At 43.3% G+C, this 19,061-nt stretch overlaps 1 long non-coding RNA gene across 2 annotated transcripts in view; it reads left to right on the top strand.

Annotated features, from left to right (window-relative positions):
* The window catches only part of LOC131482664 (uncharacterized), a 130,721-nt gene extending 114,315 nt beyond the window's left edge, over positions 1–16,406 (top strand). For both annotated transcript variants that reach the window (XR_009247211.1, XR_009247210.1), the window contains one exon: positions 16,264–16,406. This is a non-coding gene — a long non-coding RNA (uncharacterized LOC131482664). The remainder of the gene's footprint in view (positions 1–16,263) is intronic.
* Positions 16,407–19,061: the final 2,655 nt, after the last annotated feature.

Genomic DNA, 19,061 nt, shown 5'->3' with positions numbered 1-19,061 from the left:
GGCCACAAGCAGGGAGCTGGATGGGAAGTGGAGCTGCCGGGATTAAAACCGGCGCCCATATGGGATCCCGGGGCTTTCAAGGTGAGGACTTTAGCCACTAGGCCACGCCGCCGGGCCCAGATGCAGGAACCTTTATCGGTGCCTTAGCACAGCTCAACACCCATCGCTGCGTTATATTAAAAAAAAAAAAAAAAACACACACACACACTTTTAAATTTATTATTTATTTTTATTGATTTGAAAGAGAGTCAGGGATCTTCCATCTGCTAGTTCACATCCCAGATACCTGCAACGGCCCAGCTGGGCCAAGCCAGGGCAAAACTAGAAGCTGGGAACTCAGCTGAAGTCTCTCACCCAGGTAGTGGGGCCAACCACATGAACCATCAGTGCTGATGCCCTGGGTGCATGTTAGAGAGAATCCAGGATTGGAGCAGAGAAGGTACCCCATGTGGGATGCAGGCATTCCAAGTGGCATCTATGTGGGATGCAGGCATGCCAAGCGGCATCTGAACCGGGGCACAAACACCCGTCTGATTCTGTCTTTCCCGGAACTTTTGGAAGTGACCTTGCTCACATGAATGAACTGAACAATGACCACCACAGGTAGATGAATTGAGTGTTAACACACTTAGAAAAGGATTTTGGTATATACATGGGAGAAATGGGTAATAACAAAGAAAAGATACATTCCACAGTTGTTCAATATGTAACAGACATTGGGTTAGTGCTTCAAGACACAAGGTTGTTGTCACTCAAGGACCTGATTTCTGTGTCTCCTTGGGACATGATATGCACCCCAGAAACCATCACAGGCAGATATGCCACAAAATGTTTAGGCCAAGCTATAAAAATGCGAGCATGTAGAGTAAGCCCTGGGTAATACAAACTGTCAGCCCATTGTGCTCTTAGAAAGGAGAGGCAAGGATAGAAAGATACATGGAGATCTTTTCTGAAAGATTTTACATTTCATGGGAATTATCTGGAGAGAAAGTCGTATTATAAATGGTTGAGGGGCTGGCCTTGTAATGTAGTGGGTAAAGCTTCTACCTATGGCACCAACATCCACGTATGAATACTGTTAAACCCGAGTAGGCAGTGGCCAGGGGCCCCTCACCCCTGGACGAACGGAGCCCTCCGGCAGACACGAGACAGGAGACCAAGAGATGCAATCACGCATGAGGCAAGGTTTATTTCACACGGGCTCGTGGGCGCTCCCGCTCGTTCGAGCAGAGTCGCGCAGAGCCGCACAAGCTGGGTCTTTTTATAGGATATGGGAAGCAGGAAGCGGGATTACAGAAGCAGATGCATAGTTACAGGGATCCCATTGGCACCTTTAAGTCGCACAAGGCTATGATTGGTACAGGAGCTGCCCTTGCTTGGAAGGCGGTTTTCAAGAATGGCTCAGTGTCCAAGAAATAGAAACTTATCTCTCTTTTGTAAAATAGAAACTTGGGAAACTGAAACTTACTGTTCCAAGCTCTTGGAAAGCACCCAACGGCTCCTAGCTCTCTATCTTGCAAGGTCTTCTGCCGCTCCTTATCTCACAAGGTCTTCTGCCTGCAGGCATCCTATTGACCCTTTTTCTGCTGGAGCTAAATTTGGGCTCTACAATACCAGTCATTTCCAAGTGCTCCAGTTCCAACCTAGCTCTCTGCTAATGGCCTAGAAAAGCAGCTGAAGATGGCCCAAGTGTTTAGGCTCCTGCTACCCACGTGGGAGACCTGGAAGAAGCTCCTGGCTTTGACCTGGCCCAGCTCTGGCCATTTAACCATCTGGGGAGTGAACTAGTACGTGGAAGACCTCTGTCTCTCTCACATTTTGTTTGTGACTCTGCCTTTCAAATAAATAAATCTCTAGAAAGAGAGACAGAAATTGTTGAAAGTTTTTTTTTTTTTTTTTAGGAAACATGAGAATCAGACAAATTAATCTAGAGGCAATATCCAGGCACTTGTAGCTGGAAAAGGCCAGAGGTGAGGGAAACCAGAAACTGCTGCCACAGTGAGCCTGGTGGAAAGATGAAAGTCCAGATGGAGGCAGTGGGAACTGAAAACGGAGAGGCAACGTACCAGGATCACCTAGAGGGCTTGACCACGGCTGTGTGGGATAATAGAGTAAAGAGACCAAAGGTGGATTTCAGCCTTGGTGGATAAAGAGGGGTGGTGCTAACACTGACAATTTGAAAAATGAGGATATTTTGATGGGTGTAGTTATTTACGCTTGGGATTTGAACTCTCTAATCCGTATCCAAAAAGTCATAAAGCTTTTTTGGGGGGAGTTTGGCTGAACACAGAGTGAGGAGTTTGGGAATTAGCAGATAAGGAATAAAGAGTAAGTCGTCTACAGAAAGAATTTTGGTTCTCATTCCAGAAATAATACAATGAGCTCCTTTAATATGCCAGGAGTGTCGCTGGGCACAGGAAGGGAAACTTACAGTTGTGAAACACGGACCTTAAAGAGTTTAAGATTGAATAGTTCTTCATTCTGGGTCTGTCACTCATTTACTGAGTACGCTAGAGCAAATAACAACATTTAGGGATTTTTTTTCATCTTATTTCTATCTTCGGAATTCTGCAGTGTTCAGTTTGTGGGTGTGACAGATTTCAGAATCATTGGGCATTCATGGGACATGCCACTATGAACAGTCATAGGGTCTGGCTAGGGCCACAGATGCAGTGGTTGTTGGAATCACAGAACAGAAAGCACAAACACAGCAAGCTTTGAGAGGAGTCGGTGAGGTTGGAAGTGAAGCCAAAGCCTTCCAGTAGTGCCTCAGCTTCCCGCTGCTGTGAGCCAGCCTTGACCTGGAGCTCGCCCATGCCGAGTTTTAGTAACTAGCTCCAGAGGAAGAGCAGACACATTTCTGAAAAGGGAACCTGCTCAGGAAGAGACACTCCTCTCTTTTGGGGAGGGATGAATATGCTGGATGTATTCCTATTGTGCTGGTGTTTAGTCATTCCGCTGATCTTGGCTGAGTGCTTCCCATACTCAGTGCTGTTTGATCAGACTAGGATGGTGGCCCTGACATCTCCAAGTCGGAGGCCTGAGGAGGAAGACAGGGATCAAACTCCATAGATGTAACAGGTGCTGGGACAAAGAGCTGTGCAGTTCAGTGACAGCCTCTAAAAGCAGGCCTTTCCCTCAGTTTGGGTAGCAAGAGGAATGTGAACAAACAAGGCACAGGGCTGGCCTGCGGACATAGTGGGTGGAGTGTTCCTCAGACCTAATCTTCCAGGCATCCCATTATAGGATCCTGGAAGATCAAAACATCAAAAGGTTCCAGAACACCAAAGCTGAACTCAGTTACTGCAATACACAGATTACAGGAAATGATGAAAGGTCTAGCTATGCTGCGCATAGAAGCATGGCTGCCAAATGGTAAAAACTAGTGTCATACCCATGTGACTCGGGCTGTGGTTTTAAGACTCTGTAATCCTTAGTTTCTTCCTTTGGGAACTACAGCATGTCACAACATCTAATTATGAATATTGGGAAGAGTTCGATGAGTTAACCCCTAAAACAGTACAGTTTGGGGCACTCTTAACAAGTATTAGCTACTCTCATCATATGTAAGGATTTTGTATTGATAGATAACACACTTACTATAATCTCACCCTTTTGAGGCATACACTTCAGGGCTTTTATTATATTCCCAATAGTTCACAATTGTCCCTGCCACCTAATCCCAGGTCATTTTCATCTCCTCAAAAAGAAACCCCATATCCATTGCTTCTCACTGCCCATTCCCTTTCTCCCCAGCTGCTGGCAACCACTGGTCTGCTCTTGGTCTCTCTGCATTGCACTGTTCTGGACATCATTTAAGTGGAATCAGCTAATGTGTGTCCTTTTGTATCTCTACTTGGCATACGGTTTTCAAGGTCCACCCTTGTAGCAGTATACGTTAGTACTTCTTTCTTTGTGAGACCTCAGGAATGTTCCGTGGTATGATATAACATACCCACTGCCTCAGTCTGTTCACCAGTTGGAGAACACTTGTGCTGTTTACACTTTTCACTTTTATGAGTAGCTCTGCTGTGAACACTAGTGTACATGTGTTTATATGACCCTTTGCTTCAAGCTCTCCTGGCTGTGTACCTAAGAGAATGGCTTCCTTGAGTGGCAATTCTGTTTGATTTGAAATGGGAGCCCACCAAACCAAGTCCAGTACTGTTGTGTTGTGCACATCCCAACAGAAAGCATGAGTCCACTTGCTCCACATCCTAATCAACAGTTTTTCTTGTCTGTGTGCCCTCTTCTGGCCATACTGGCTAGTGTGAAGTGGCATTGCAATGCTAGGGTTTTCATCTGCATTTCCCTAAAACCTATTAATATTGGTAATCTTCTTCACATACTTATTGTCCATTTGTGTGTCCGTTGTTTAACTGTGGGGTTTTTTTTTTTTTTTTGTCCTTTTGTTGTTAGAATTTCTTCCTACTGACTGCTTCCTTTATGTCAACTGTAGCTTCTGATTCCCAATCTAGTCATAAAATTCTGTTTGAATTGTTGTCTGAAGTGTCCTGCCTGCAAGTGTGATGTACTAAATTGCTTGAAGGCTGTCAGGAGCCTGTAACGTGTCATGACCCAACAGTGGATGTGCAATAGAAGCAGCATAAACACTGGGGAGCTCCAGTGATGCAAATGCATCTGTAAGTAAAAGTCCCATGATGCAAGTGCGTCTTATTCTTACTCACACATGGGCCTCTGAACTCTCAAGCACTCTCTCCATTCTTCAGATAGGCCTAGACCAACTTAGGGTGTGAAGTTCCAGGTGCTTGATGATGAGTCATCAGTAGATGGAAGACATCTTCCCAGATGGCTCGCTGTGCTAAGCATGTGCACTGTGGGACATGCACGTACACATGCATACACAGTCACTTGGACATACCCCTCAAGGACTTGACTCAGGGTTAAAACCATTCTAAAATATTCTGGCTCAATGACCCTTTCAGATATTTAGATGTGTAAATGAAAGTCTGCCAAATTTACAAAGATCTCTTTCCCAAGTACGTTTTAGTAGAATAAAATTAATGCTAATGAACTCTAGTATGTGAAGATACTTAGGAAAAATAAACCATAAATTATTTTAAGAAGATATTTATGTTACCCATATTTTCTCTGTAGTTTGAGTTTCTTTCCATTTGAAGTGGGAAGGAAGTTTGCTGCTTCCAGTGCATAAAGCACACGTTCCCTTGGCCACTGGAATCAGGAGAACTCAAGCGCCTTTCTATGCAATACCCTCTCATTGCTCTTTTTCCTTTCTTATTCAAGACATGTCTCATCGTGTCAAAGTTTTAGGCTTCAGATTTGTTCAGTTGAAGTCAGTGATGCCAGAATTCAACAAATCGTTTAGGGTCACTGAAAACATTTATAAAAGAGGTTTAGAGTTAACCAAACAAATTCTGTCATCAAAAACTTCAATCAGAGTGTATGAAATAACAGATTCCTTGAAATGGTCTGATAATACAGACTTGGAAACTAGGCGTTGTTCTCGGTGCTTTTGCTCAAATGCTGCCAGAGGGAATAGGAAGAAAACAGCGCTGGGACTCAGAAGATCTAGATTCTTGTCCTACCTCGCCAACAGTTCGGTACACTAATACAGAGTGCACTGAATTTGTAAAACTGCTCTGGGTGAGATGCACACTGAACAATATCAGCCAAATCAATCAACAAATTCATTGTAATCTGTATTAAAATTCCAATGACATGCCTTTGTAGAAATTTTAAAAAGCAGAAAGAAATCATGATAGTCATATGGAACTAGAAAATAAGCAAAGCGCTTTTAGGGTAAAAAAAGGGGGGGCAGAAATTTGAGCTAAAAGAACAAAACTGGAGGCATCACACTCCCTGATCTGAAAATGAAATAAAATATAATCAAAACAACATGTTCTGGGATAATAACAATGTATGAACTTAAGGAACATAATCAAGCCCAGAAATAAATCCACACAATTAGAGTCAATTGATCTTCAACAAAGATGCTAAGAACACATAATAGTCTCTTCAATGAATCCCATTAAAAAAAAACTGGATAGCAACACGCAGAAGCTAGAAATTTGATCCTTTTCTCACACCATAGACAAAAGCCAACTCAAGTCAATGTAAAACTGTGAAACTCCCAAAGAATACATACAGGGAAAACTTCTGAGCATTGCTGTGGGGAAATGACTTTTTTATACGATTCCAAAAACACGGGCAAGAAGAGCAAAAATAGACAAATGGAATGATATCAAACTAAAAAGTTTTTGCAGAGCAGAGAAAACAACAAAAATACAGTATGCAGAACTGGAAGCTATTTGCAAGCCATATGTCTGTTAAGAGGTGTGTATCAAGCATGTGAAAAATTACAACTCAATAGCAAGAAGTCAAGTTACTGAGAGCTCTGAAAAACTGGAAGTCTAAATTCCCATCAGCAGGAGAATGGCATATATTTATAAGAAGAAATAACGTTGGGCCCGGCGGCGTGGCCTAGCGGCTAAAGTCCTCGCCTTGAAAGCCCCGGGATCCCATATGGGCGCTGGTTCTAATCCCGGCAGCTCCATTTCCCATCCAGCTCCCTGCTTGTGGCCTGGGAAAGCAGTTGAGGACGGCCCAAACGCTTTGGGACCCTGCACCCGCGTGGGAGACCCGGAAGAGGTTCCTGGTTCCCGGCTTTGGATTGGTGCAGTACCGGCCGTTGCACTCACTTGGGGAGTGCAACATCGGATGGAAGATCTTCCTCTCTGTCTCTCCTCCTCTCTGTATACCTGACTTTCCAATAATAATAAAATCTTAAAAAAAAAAAAAAAAGAAGGAGAAAAAATAACGTTGTGTTAGTACCAGTGAACTGGATTTAAGAATCTTAAAAGAATGTAAAATGAAAAGAAACAAATGGTAGTTTTATAAAATTCAAAAACAGAATATAAGGGACAAGACTAATCCTCGTGCTGGTGCTGGTATCCCACATAGTCCTAACTGCTTCACTTCCACTCCAGCTCCCTACTAATGGCTTGGGAGGGCCATGGAGGATGGCTCAAGACCTTGGGCCGCTGCACCCATGTGGGAGACCTGAGGAAACTCCCAGCTCCTAGCTTCTGATCAGTTCAGCCCCAGCTGTTGAGACCACTGGAGGAGTAGGCCAGTGGATGGAGAGTCTCTCTCTCTCTCTCTCTCTCTCTCTCTCTCTCTCTCTCCCTCTCCCTCTCCCTCTCCCTCTCCCTCTAATCTACCTTTACATTTTTTTGAAAAAATCTCTAAAAAAGGGATGGGGGCAGAAGACTTGAACAAAGAAATACAAATGGCCAAAATAATATATGGAAAAAGAATGCTCAGCATCACCAGTTATCAAGAAAATGTGAATTGAAACTACAATGAAGAACCATCTTAGACCTATTAGAATGGCTATCATGAAAAAGGAAAAAGATAACAAATAGTGATATGTTTGCAAAGAAAAGGAACCCTAGTACACTGCAAATGAGACTTCAAATTAGCACAGCCATAATGGAAAACAAAATTGAGACTCTTCTGAAAATTAGCAGGAAGTAAACTGATTTCTGCATAGGGACCACAGCCTTAACAAGTCAGGCTCACAGGAAGAGGTGCTCATCAGTTGTATACAGGAAGGTAGAGGAGGAAAGCAAGAACCCAGCCACAGGGCCACTGTGGTACCCCGTGTCAGCCAGGAGAAGCTGTGCCAAAGGAAAAGTTACATCCACACAAAGCCTCAGTGAGTGATCGCCCCTGGCTGTGTGCACTGCTACCAGGCCGGTGCAGGCTGTGTCTAGTCAAGGTTTCCACCGTGAAAAAAAACGGAAGCATCACTCTTATTATGTTTCCTCTAGTTGAGAAAATGACTTTGTATGTTTTATATACCAGGGATACCACCAAGCATACAAGCATAAAAAAAAGCATAAAATTCATTAGGGAAAAACTGCTTAAGCTTAGAGGGGGAAAAATCATGATTTACCAGTTACTTATTTCTGCAACACTTCAAAGTGTGAACCATGATTTGTTTTGCCACTGCCATTCAACAGTGTAATACCCGTTTGCCAAAATAAAACCAGTGAAACTTTATGGATGTAGAGAGAAACTGTATGTGGGACAGTCCCACTAATGAAAGAGAGATTTGTTTAGTGTGCATAAATAACAAGTGAGAGATCTTTCAAACACTGTCAGGTAATCACTATGTCACAGCTTTCCCCCATGAGGTGAAACAAAACTTAGCCATCATTGACTCTCTCTGCAAACAGCCAAAATCGCATCAACAGATGGGTGACTGTCAATTAGCCATTTGTTCAGCAGTGTGGCTCTCTTGGCAGCTCTCACAGTCCTCAACAAAATGAGGAGTTGAGTTCTCCTCAATCCCATTTTTAACTTTTCATGGTACTTTATATTCTTAATAGAAAAATAGTTTAGTGGGAAAATAATAATATGATAAAAAGAGAATCTTAGCCAACATAAATTACACCCCTCTCTCTAAGACATTTATGAGTAGCTGGGTTACTTTTCTGACTTTAGTTATTTTTCTTACTTTAGATCTGCTGATGTCAGAAATATTAAAAGAGAAAGAAGTTACAGCTCTACCTCTCTCCAATTCTTAAGTTCAAAGACACTTTTTGTTTATAATAAAATTTTTTTTTAGTGTTTTCATCTAACAGCATTGGTGTTCATGTCAAGCTCTTCATTAGAACATTAACACAAGTTAATGTTCAAATACAAACCTGAAGGTTTAAAATAAAAACTATTTTCAAGATAAAAATTCTCCACTTTTGTTTTTTCTTAAGATTTATTTTATTTTTATTGGAAATCAGATACACAGAGAGGAAGATCTTCCATCCGTTGATTCACTCCCCAAGCAGCCACAACAGCCAGAACTGCACCGATCCAAAGCCCGGAGCCAGGAGCCTCTCCCAGTTCTCCCACATGGGTGCAGGTTCCCAAGGCTTTAGACCATCCTTGACTGCTTTCCCAGGCCACAAAAAGGGAGCTGGAAGGGAAGTGTAGCAGCCAGGATTAGAACTGGCGCCCATATGGGATTCTGTCATGTACATGGTAAATACTTAGGCCACTAGGCTACTGTGCCAGGCCCAATTCCCCACCTTTAAAGTGAAGTATGTTAAGACTCACCAAAATGTTTTTTTAGAATTCAGATTCCAGGGCATACCTTTTATTTGGTAGACCTGAGATTGTTGTAAGTTGACCAAATCTATCCCCCCCAAAAATGAGTCTGAGGCAGACTCTTAGAAGCTCAGCAATCTTTATTCACTGACCAGCACTGACCGGTGGACTGTCCCATTCCACCGCACATGGTTGAGGGGAACAGCTCTGATCAGCCATGTTCAGGGGTTTTTAAGTAATAATGTTATCATCCAGTCAACAAAGATAACATTGATAGAGGGTAGGAACCATTCAGTCAACCACAGTGGCGCAGAACACAGATACTCAAGCACCATCAACATTGTGCACCCTAAACTATCCAGTCTGTAAGAGCTGCCTCCCACCTAGTAGGAACCAAGCAAGCAGGTCCTTCAGTTTTGTTTACAGAAAACTCAGCTTACTGCTTACTCCCTGAGCTGTCAAAGGAAAGATCTCATTCTGGAATGAGATAAGCAGTCTCACTTATCTTTCAGAACTTTCTAAAAACCCAAGATTATGGCAAAGGTCAGGTTATGGATATGTCCCGGAAATGTTTCAGAAGACCCAGCCTTCCATTTGATGGCTCACTCCCCAGATACCTGCAATCACCAGAACTGGGTTAACCAAGATCAGGAACCCAGAGCTTCATCCAAGTATTTCATCTCTCTTCTGCTATCATCCCAAGCATATTAGCGGGGAGCTGTATCAGAAATACAGCAGCTGGGACTTGAACCAATACTAAACGGAATGCTGGTATTGCGGGCAGTTGCTTAAATCGCTGCACCACAGCACTGACCCTATAGGGTATAACTTTTGACAAGGAAGGACCAGGAAGAAATTAGGAAAATGCAAAAACTGGGAGCTGCTTGAGGAAAAGGGATCTGGGCATGAGACCTGCCACAGAAGGCTTGGAATGCCAGAAACCACATGAGGCTGTGAGCCACACCTCTAAACTGTTTTTTAAATTTATGCATTAAAAGTAATCAAGCCCCAATGTGAAGAGATTCTAAGCCCAGCTGACTCATTGCAGTGGTGAAACACTTAACTATTTTCAGGTTTGAATGGCTGCATGGCCCAGTCTCACAGGCATGCACTTCAAAGACTTGGCAGTTGATCTCAGTCACCGTTTCTGAAGCAACAGAGAACAGCTCTGAACTTTGTGTCAGTCTGGTCAGTGGTCAATCCAAGTTTGCCAAGAACCCCCACTGCACAGATCCATGTCCAAGGTTCTTCAATGAATCACAGGAATGGACTACAGAATTTCAATTCCTCCAACCCCCTACCCACACCATACTTAGCCTCTTAACTCCTTTCCCCACTCCCTTTTCCTCCCCATACCAATTTCTTTCCATTATTCATTTGAGTGGATTCAGCTTTAAAGGTATGTAGATGTGCTAGTCATTCATTGCTTGCTTACTGGTTTACAAATCTAGCAGTTTATCTTCACAAAGGATGTGATGTTTGATGCTTTGAGTAGCCTCTGGTTAGAAGTGTGGGGACAGGAAGGTCACAGACAACAACTGTGAGGGCTAGAGTTGACATTACAAAGAGAGGACATTTTCCTGTAGTCCCTTCCATCTGCCCCTCTGCTGTGCCTCATTCTTCCCACACAGACCCTCCAGAGCTCCTTTCTGGAGAACTCACCCCAATGTGTATCTTCTATACAACATTGCCATAATCTGAAATCCACACAGCCCCCCATTCTTCTTTCTTGCATCACAGTTTACTTCTTATTTCCTCACATCTTCACTAAGTCACTGGTTAATCTGAAATTTGAATTCTAGAATAGTACTACTCAACATGTGGCACCCTACTAGCTGCATCACATGGGACTGTATAAAAATACAATTTCTTGGGGGCAGGCATGTGGTACAACACGTGACACTTCTTGGGATACCATGTCTCGTATCAAAATGCCTAGGTCCTAGTGCCAGCTCCACATCCAATTTCTACTTCCTGAGATTGTGCATCCTAGGAGATTGCATCGGATGGCTCATGTTCTTGGGTCCCTGCCACATAGGTGGCAGACCTACATTGGCTTCTGGGCTACTGACCTCAGCCTGCTCCAACCTCAACCGTTGCAAGAAGTTGAAAAGTGAACCAGTAGATGAAAGATAGAGATGTGCATATCTCTGTGTTTATCACATAAATAAAAATAAATTTGAAAAATACAAATTCTCTGCCATCTCCAACCCGATAAGTTGTGGCCAGATTTTTTCTTAGGGGAAGTCGGTGGAGGTGGGACAATGAGGTGAACAAGTCCCAGCCTTTGTACTGTCGAGGTGATTCTGCACCCGCTGGGGCTTGGGAGGCTGTTGTGAGGACAGAGAATGGGTTACTGTCACCTCCAGAGCTTGCGCATCAGCTTTCTATCGGCACCTTGGGAATTTTTTCCAGAGAAGATGTTTTGAATGGCAGGAAGCCTTGTTTAGGGAGAGGGTATCCCTTTGCGGACCAGGGACCATATTGCACCCAGGGTCCTGGCTTCCACAGCCTTGAGGATAAAAACAGTCACTGGGAGTCTGGTCTCTGATGAGGCTTTTTGATGGCACAGCCAGAGCCATCGAAGCATCTCCCTATGACTTGAGATGCCAAGCAGAGCAGAACGCTGCGGCACCCGATCCCAGCCCCAGTAGTCAGACAGAGAAGTCTCTTCACCCTCCCTCACACGATCATGGCCCAGCTCTAATCACACATCATTTATTGAATGTGAAGGGAGGTCTGATCTGGGCAAGGCGGGACGGCCTAGCAATTTATTTTGCTTCTTGGTGTCACACATGGGTTTCTGTGGGTCCTGCAGGGTCAAAGAGCTTCAAATGTTATCTGGAATGAGACAAACATGTAATTTTCCTCTTGCTTTCTTCTACTAATTTTTTTCCTTTCATGATTAATTAAGATGCATTCTTTTACTCAAGAAATTTCAGACTAGGTTGTGTCAGTCCTACGGGTAATTCATGGAAGCTGAAGTGTACAAATGAAAGCTGACTCAGGAACCGTGAGCCAGAATTTGTAGCAGGGAAAAAATTTTCTTGAAACCTTATGCACCCCATCAAACCTCTTCTGTAGGGTAACATCCTCCTGGGCTTTGATTTTCCGTGGGGACTGGGGCTGCTCTGTAAAAGCTTTCAGCGTGATGTGTCTTGGGGCTGGCAGGGTTTGGAAGTCAAGCAAACAAGCCTTTCAGAGCTCACATGGAGTTAAGAAAACATTTTCTGCATGACATTTAGGGCCAAGTGAGGGACCAAAGTCCTTTTTAGCTCTTTGAGTCAAGACTGGGTTTATGTCTCCACAGGCAATGTGAAATGGAGTGTGGAGAAATGATCTCATGAAATAAATTAATTTAGACAGGGTACGTGGTTGGTTCATCCCCCGCTGAGTGTGTGTGGGGGGGGCAGGGTATATGTGCACATGTGCATTCAACAGAGCGGCACTGGAGGCTGCAGCCGTAGGATCCAGCTTTACCTCTGGGTGCCACCACTTGGCAGTCATGTGACACTGGGCAAGGCTGCCTGTGCCTCCGTTATGTCGTCTGTTGCATGATCATTTAAAACCTGTTCACCTGTTTCCCAAGGTCATGAGAGTACTCTGGGTTGATGTAGCAGCGGTCAAGGCTGTTGCTGCTCAAGTTCCTCTAATAGCTGCACCCAGTTCTGCGCAAAGAGGCCGGTGATCTCCTCTCCTAGGGACACACCCCTGCACCACTGCCCTTCCCAGCTGTGCCACCAGGGCCTTTCAGCCACATGTTTACCAACCCCAGATGAACTCACTCACTGCCACCAGAACAAGACAGCAGAGTAGGAAATTGAGTCTGAATATCTCAGAGGGAATGCCAGGCATTAATCACGGTGAGCACACAGGGGGTTCGCTGAGCTGGCCAGTTGGGTTCACAAAATCTCTTTCATTTTTCATCAAGAGATTCCAAGTTTTATATATTTATTATCCCTCCCATTATTTCACAGCCAGCAACATATTTGACTTGTAGCAGTGCCTAACTTGGAATCATTCTGGAAACCACAATGCTTATGAGGCATGGCTTACTGGGGCACCAGCAAGCAAACCTTGCTCTTTATTAACTGGCTGAGCTAAATAGTGTTTACATTTGCACCCTGGTGTGCCCCACCATCTCAGCTTTTCCCCCCTAACAGCAACTGCAGAATATGGGGATAATTCAACCTGGCCTTCTCCACCCTGCTACCTTCACCTTGTGACAGTTTAAAGGAATGTGGTATAAACATAATTTATGTGACTCTGTGTATGCATACTGAAAGCCATTGACCATTGAATAACGACAGCAAGAACAGTTATTTTCATAGCAAACGTGCTTCCATGAAATACAGTGAAGGGTTGCGTCTGCCTCTTTCAAGCCTCTGTCTACCTTTTTAAAAATTAGTGCCCACGGGTGGTTGCCATGATAGATCAGCCTAAGAGGGAGAATGTGTTCACTGAGAAGTTCTTTGGCCCATGCCTGTAGTGCGCAAGGAACGTGGCAATTTCCTACAGTGCCTCCTCTGTGAGTTCATTTGGCCTCACATAGGTCACTCAATTTATTCAATCAAACACAAATTGAGTCGCTCTTCAGAAGTAAAATGTTTGTGTGTTTCATTTAACATTTCTTTTTACCTTCGTGAGATGATTGAGTTAATGCCAGGAAGGCTGAGGTCATTCTGAGTTCCCAATCAGCATAAGGTGAAAATACGCAGGCAGAGACAGATGAGAGAGGAGAGAGGCAGTAAAAGGAAGAGGAGGAGGAGGAGGAATCAACCAGAGAATGGTAAGACTGATCTTTGTCCCTTTGGAGTCCAGAATGACATTCTTAGAGCAGAGTCTCATGAACCTTATCCAAAGGCAGCCCGTGTGTCTTAGAAGGACACTGGCAAATCAACTAAACCATCTGCATTCTTCAGGTCACCTCAAAAACTTATAATAGCACGCCCCAGGAAAAGGCATGTCTACAAAACCCTTGCATTAACCAAAGCCCAAAACTGGGTTGGTGAACCATTTTACTCCAGCATTAGCACAATGCCCAGATACTTAAAAAGGTCCTTCTGGGAGGATGAATGCATAAATGTAGACTGTTTTCCTGTGAGCTGACTTATGTAACTAAGGGACTGTGTGGGATGGTGTGGTGTGGTACATTGAATCATATGATATGGTGTGAGCTCCAGCCCTGAAGCCACATCTGGGCTCAAATCCCAGTTTTGCCACTTATTTAGCACTGAAATGCTTTGCACCTCAATTTCCTTTCTTGTAAAATGAGACTATCGGGACCCACGTCATATGATTATGACAAAGATAAACTGAGTAGAATATTCTTAGGATAGTAGAAGAGATGCAGTAAGCACTCGAGAAAGCTTTGCAGCACTGCCACGTTACCTAACTCCTGAGAACACCAATCATGGCCAGGTCTAAATCAGTGACACACCCAAGAGCTTTGCAGGTACAGACCACAAGTCCCAGTGGTAACTGACCACTGGCCATGGTGGCCCATACACTATGCTTAGGTTCATTCTTTTCTTATTCCTTTTTGCGGAGAAACAGGAGAGTGGGCTATCCAAAGTGCAAAGTAAGGAATATACTTTCTGTGCATGTCAAGCAGAACTGAAGCATTTCCTGTACTGTGTTAAACATGTTTCCTTAAACAAGAGAAGCACTAGGGAAAGCCCTGTTTGCCAATAATAATGCACTGGCATCCTTGGGTCCCTGCCCACTGGAGTAGAGGGAACATTTGAAGCACAGTGGTAAATTCAAACCCTATGTTTTGTGTTCATCTCAAGTTGCCATTGTGAGATTGAGAGGCACATGGGGGAAGAAGAAAAGAAAGAAGGAAGAGAAAAGGAAGGGAGAGAAAGTGAAAGAATAGGGGAGGAAGAATGGCAGGGAGGGAGGAAGAGAGAGAGGAAGAGAAATGAGCAGGCAACCTAAGCAGACCCCCGAGGACACTATGAGGCCAGGTCCCTAAGTGATGGGGCATCTAGTTCAGAGTCTTAAGAAGGAAGAAATACATCTCTGTGTTCCTGAAGCCACCAATTATTGTTCAGTAGCATGCTGCAGCAGCTTAACCTACTTAACCTTGACCCTGGCACATAGTAAGCCCTCAGTAAATTATAACTCCTGTTCAAATAAGAAGAAAGAAACATCATTACTGAACTTTGCCTTTGCAATAGAACCATGATGTTGACAAAAAACAAGCTGTTAAATCTTTTGGTTTGTCACCTAATTACAATGATTATGAAATGTTTATTAAATTAACATTTTAAAAGAACTTTCAGAGTCTAAAACTTTCTCAAAAATAATGTCATAACAAGAAGATTGCATATAGCTAACATGTTGCTCTTACAGAAGTTTTTATTTTCTTCCAGTAAAGTAAAATTTGAGTTTATTGCTTATTGCAACAAGGAGAAAACCAGTTCCACCAAGCTTTGGCAGTGCCTCAGAGGATAGAGACAAGAATTTATTAAGAATTAGAAGTTTGTTGAAAGATGCGTATTTCAGTGTGAGATCTTAGAATTGAGTAAGAATCATTCTGCCATTGACCAAGAATGTTGAGAGCTGCAGGATGATGATTTTCAGGTGACACATTTAAATACACTTAGTGTAAAAATTTTTGATGATTTCCATTGAGAAAGTGGTGAGTCCTATGTACCTGTGTCTACTTGAATCTTTCTATCCACGATCATGAAATCTCCATGTGTTTGTTCTTCTTTAATTACCTTCATCACAGTTTTTACGATATTTCTAATATATAATTATCAGTGTATTTTATTAGATTTATACTTACTTGTAGGAAACTCTTCCTATTATGATAGGATAATGAATTGTGTTTTAATCTCAAATTCCATTTGTTCGTTGCTGGCCTTCAGGAAAGCAATTGACTTTTGAATATTAACCTTGTATCCTGGAAAAATGCTTGTAATGAACAATCAATTTATGTGCGCAGGACAGTACTGGAAAATAAAGAAAAGCTAACATAAAAAAGTTACCTTAAATATACGTAGGAAAGTGTGGGTTTAGCCCTCCAAGTCCAGGCTGAGTGTGGGCTAAGGTTAGGGTTATCTTTTGTTCTCACTGGTACCTCCCAGGGAAACTCTTCAAGTTGAGCTGAAAGATAGACTGTGGATAGAGTGTGTTCATTGCACAGCTTCACAGTTGTCGCAGGTGTCACTGTAACGTGCCCAGTTGCTGGCTGGGCTTGTCTCAGCCTCCCAACGTCCCTTAATGGTCATTGACAACGCAACAGTGCCAGGCATTGTTGGTCTTTCTGCTGCACAAAGATTTGCTGGATCATTTGACAAGACGGTGGCTGCATATGTAAGAATTGTTAAGCAGAGATTGTTATTGAAAAATAATAGGAATACCCTAATCTAAGAAAAATGTAGCAATAAAAAACCTTTAGGGGAGCTACAGTCAGATAGTTTTAAATAAAACTCTAGTGACTTAATTATAGCCATATGGATGTTAAGAAAATAGTAATTTAAGTCATCATAACTGAGTTCCTGCAAGTAAAAATATTTAACATGCTGAAGGTTCAAATATTTTCAGTCATAAAAGTAAATCACCCAGCTGCGTGACGATATGAGAATTTAGGGTTTTGCACATCCTTTGCTTGTTAGTTTTATAAATTTCTGAAACCTTTCCTCTCAGCAAAAGAATTTATGTGAGGCATGACTTCTCGGATTGACCTCTATTCTCTCTCAAAAAGAAAAAAGGTGGGGATGAGCTTTATGGAAAGTGAGCCATTTGCATATGCACCCTGGTCCATTTTTTGCCTTGTGACTTGCAGTTCTAACTGTATTCTTTGTGCTACCTCTGCTGTCATTCTACTTCTGAAGAGTGTATCAAAGCACTGTAAGAAAACTCTTAGTTACCTAAAACTCAATGTGTTGTGGATTCTGTTTTCGTGGAGTAGCCAGACAGGAATGCTGGTTAAGGAAGATGTTGCCAAAACCTACCTTCTGAAAGAAATCACTGTGCAAGAGTCTACGAGAATAAAGGACAATGAACAATTGATTATCTCAAGTTCAAGGTGACCACATTCTTCTCTCTGAGAAGCAGGTGTTTATTCCGTTTCTTGTGATACAGAATTATAGTAATTCCCTGGAAACTGTTTTTCTCAAGTCTAGGGTCACAAAGGCAGTGCACAGAAGCTGTGGCTGTCTCACCGTCGGCCCTGCGCTCTTTCCCTCCCAACGCATCACATCCACCTCGCGAAAATACTGATCCAACATCAGCTACTTGCTCTCTGAGTGCTGATCATTGACGACATAAACTAAATGAAGCAGGGCATTTTTATATTATTTTAACAATGGATCTCAAAATATCTCTTAGGGAAGAAATATTTATTTGTTTTTTATCCGGGTAAAAGCTTTGATGAAGACTTAGAATAAAAAGTGACATTTGAAGAGACTTAGAATTGGCTGGTGCCCAAGCTTGCAGACTGAACAGTGGAAGGGGCATGTGACAACTCATTACAGAATTCTTTGTCATTAGCCCAAAATGGAAACAACCTAAGCATCTATCAGGATTGGACTAGAAAATAAATTTTGTAACAGCTATACCATTAAATATTGAGTAGCGTATTTAATGGTTTTTAAAATTCCTTGAGACAAACTATTTAATGAAAAAGGCAAGCTACAAGACAGGCATTTGGCAAAGCAGGGAAGCCACTGCTTGGGACACTTGCAGCTCTTCTCAGAGTGCCTAGTTGCTCTGTTCTCAGTCCCAGCTTCCTGCTAATGCACATGCTGGGAGATGGCAGGTGCTAACTCAAGAACCTGGACCCTCAGAGGGGAGATGAGTTCTGGGCTCCTAGCTTCAGCCTGGCCTAGCCCTGCCTGTTGTGAGCATCTGAGAAAGTGAACCAGCAGAAGGAAGGTCTTTCTTTGTCTCCCTCTCTCTGACTTCCCAGTAGAAGAAAAATTAAAAGCAGATTGCAACTGCCTGTAAGTCCCTTTTTCTTGATCCTGGGAGAGTTGCTGCCGACTTTAGAGCCTAGATTTGAATTTTAAAAGCTGCAATCTTATCTACATGAGATTGTCTTGCCCTGTCCTAGGAACACTGCGTTGAAATGTCTGTTACCTGTCACCATGGAAACCTGCACTAGCGGCGAGATCACGCCTGTGGAGAGGTTCAGACTTGTTCTTCCAGGAAAATCTGTTCTGGACTTCAGCGATGCACATGAGTGGATGGGAGCAGCCAAAAGTCAGTGCTATTTTAATGCAGCTGGCATTAGATAATTTATGAGGTAAATTCGCCTCCTTAATTGTGTTTGTTTACACTGACTCTGAAATGAATCTGGTTTGCATTCCTGAGTGTGGATGGATTGGCTTTCAGAGAAGGTGCTCAGAAGTGAATTGCGGCTACACATGGTTCTAATAATGACCATAGATACCCTACCAAGTACGTAATCCACCCAAGGATAATAAAAGACCTTTTAGTTCACTCAATTATCTGCTTAGATAAATATAAACTCCAGCCAGGCTTCCCTCACCACTTAGCACGCTTCTGGGGGGCCTCCCCCCAGGTCAATGGGTTTAAGGTCAGGAATACATATGCGTTGTTGTCCTGGGTGAAAAATGTTTCCGAATCACTGAATCCTGAAGGTGCATGAAGGTGTGTCCACTCCCCCACACCACCCTGCGCGCCATGGTTGCCATGTTCCTGCGGGGAGTTTCTGCACAAGCTTGAGGGGGTGGGCAAGGCAAGGCTCCATGTACTCCCTGTGAATTAGGAATGTTACAAAGCCTTAGGACCAAAGCTTCCACCGCTGCTTGTCCCGCTCCCCACGCCTGCTCCTCTCCTTTCCCTGCCTTCCTCAGCACTGAGGGAATCACCCAGCAGGAGCCAGAGCAGACTCAGGCTCTCCCGGGACCTGTTATCCTGACTCCTTTCCCGAAGCCTCCTAGGATAAAACTTAAAACTTCAAGAAGCCACCTTCTCTTCCCACTTGAACCCAG

Source organism: Ochotona princeps, chromosome 19, assembly GCF_030435755.1.
Source record: "Ochotona princeps isolate mOchPri1 chromosome 19, mOchPri1.hap1, whole genome shotgun sequence".
In the NCBI taxonomy this organism is placed as follows: Eukaryota; Metazoa; Chordata; class Mammalia; order Lagomorpha; family Ochotonidae; genus Ochotona; species Ochotona princeps.
Note: the sequence above shows the minus strand (reverse complement) of the source record. Positions and strands in the feature narration are given on the sequence as shown.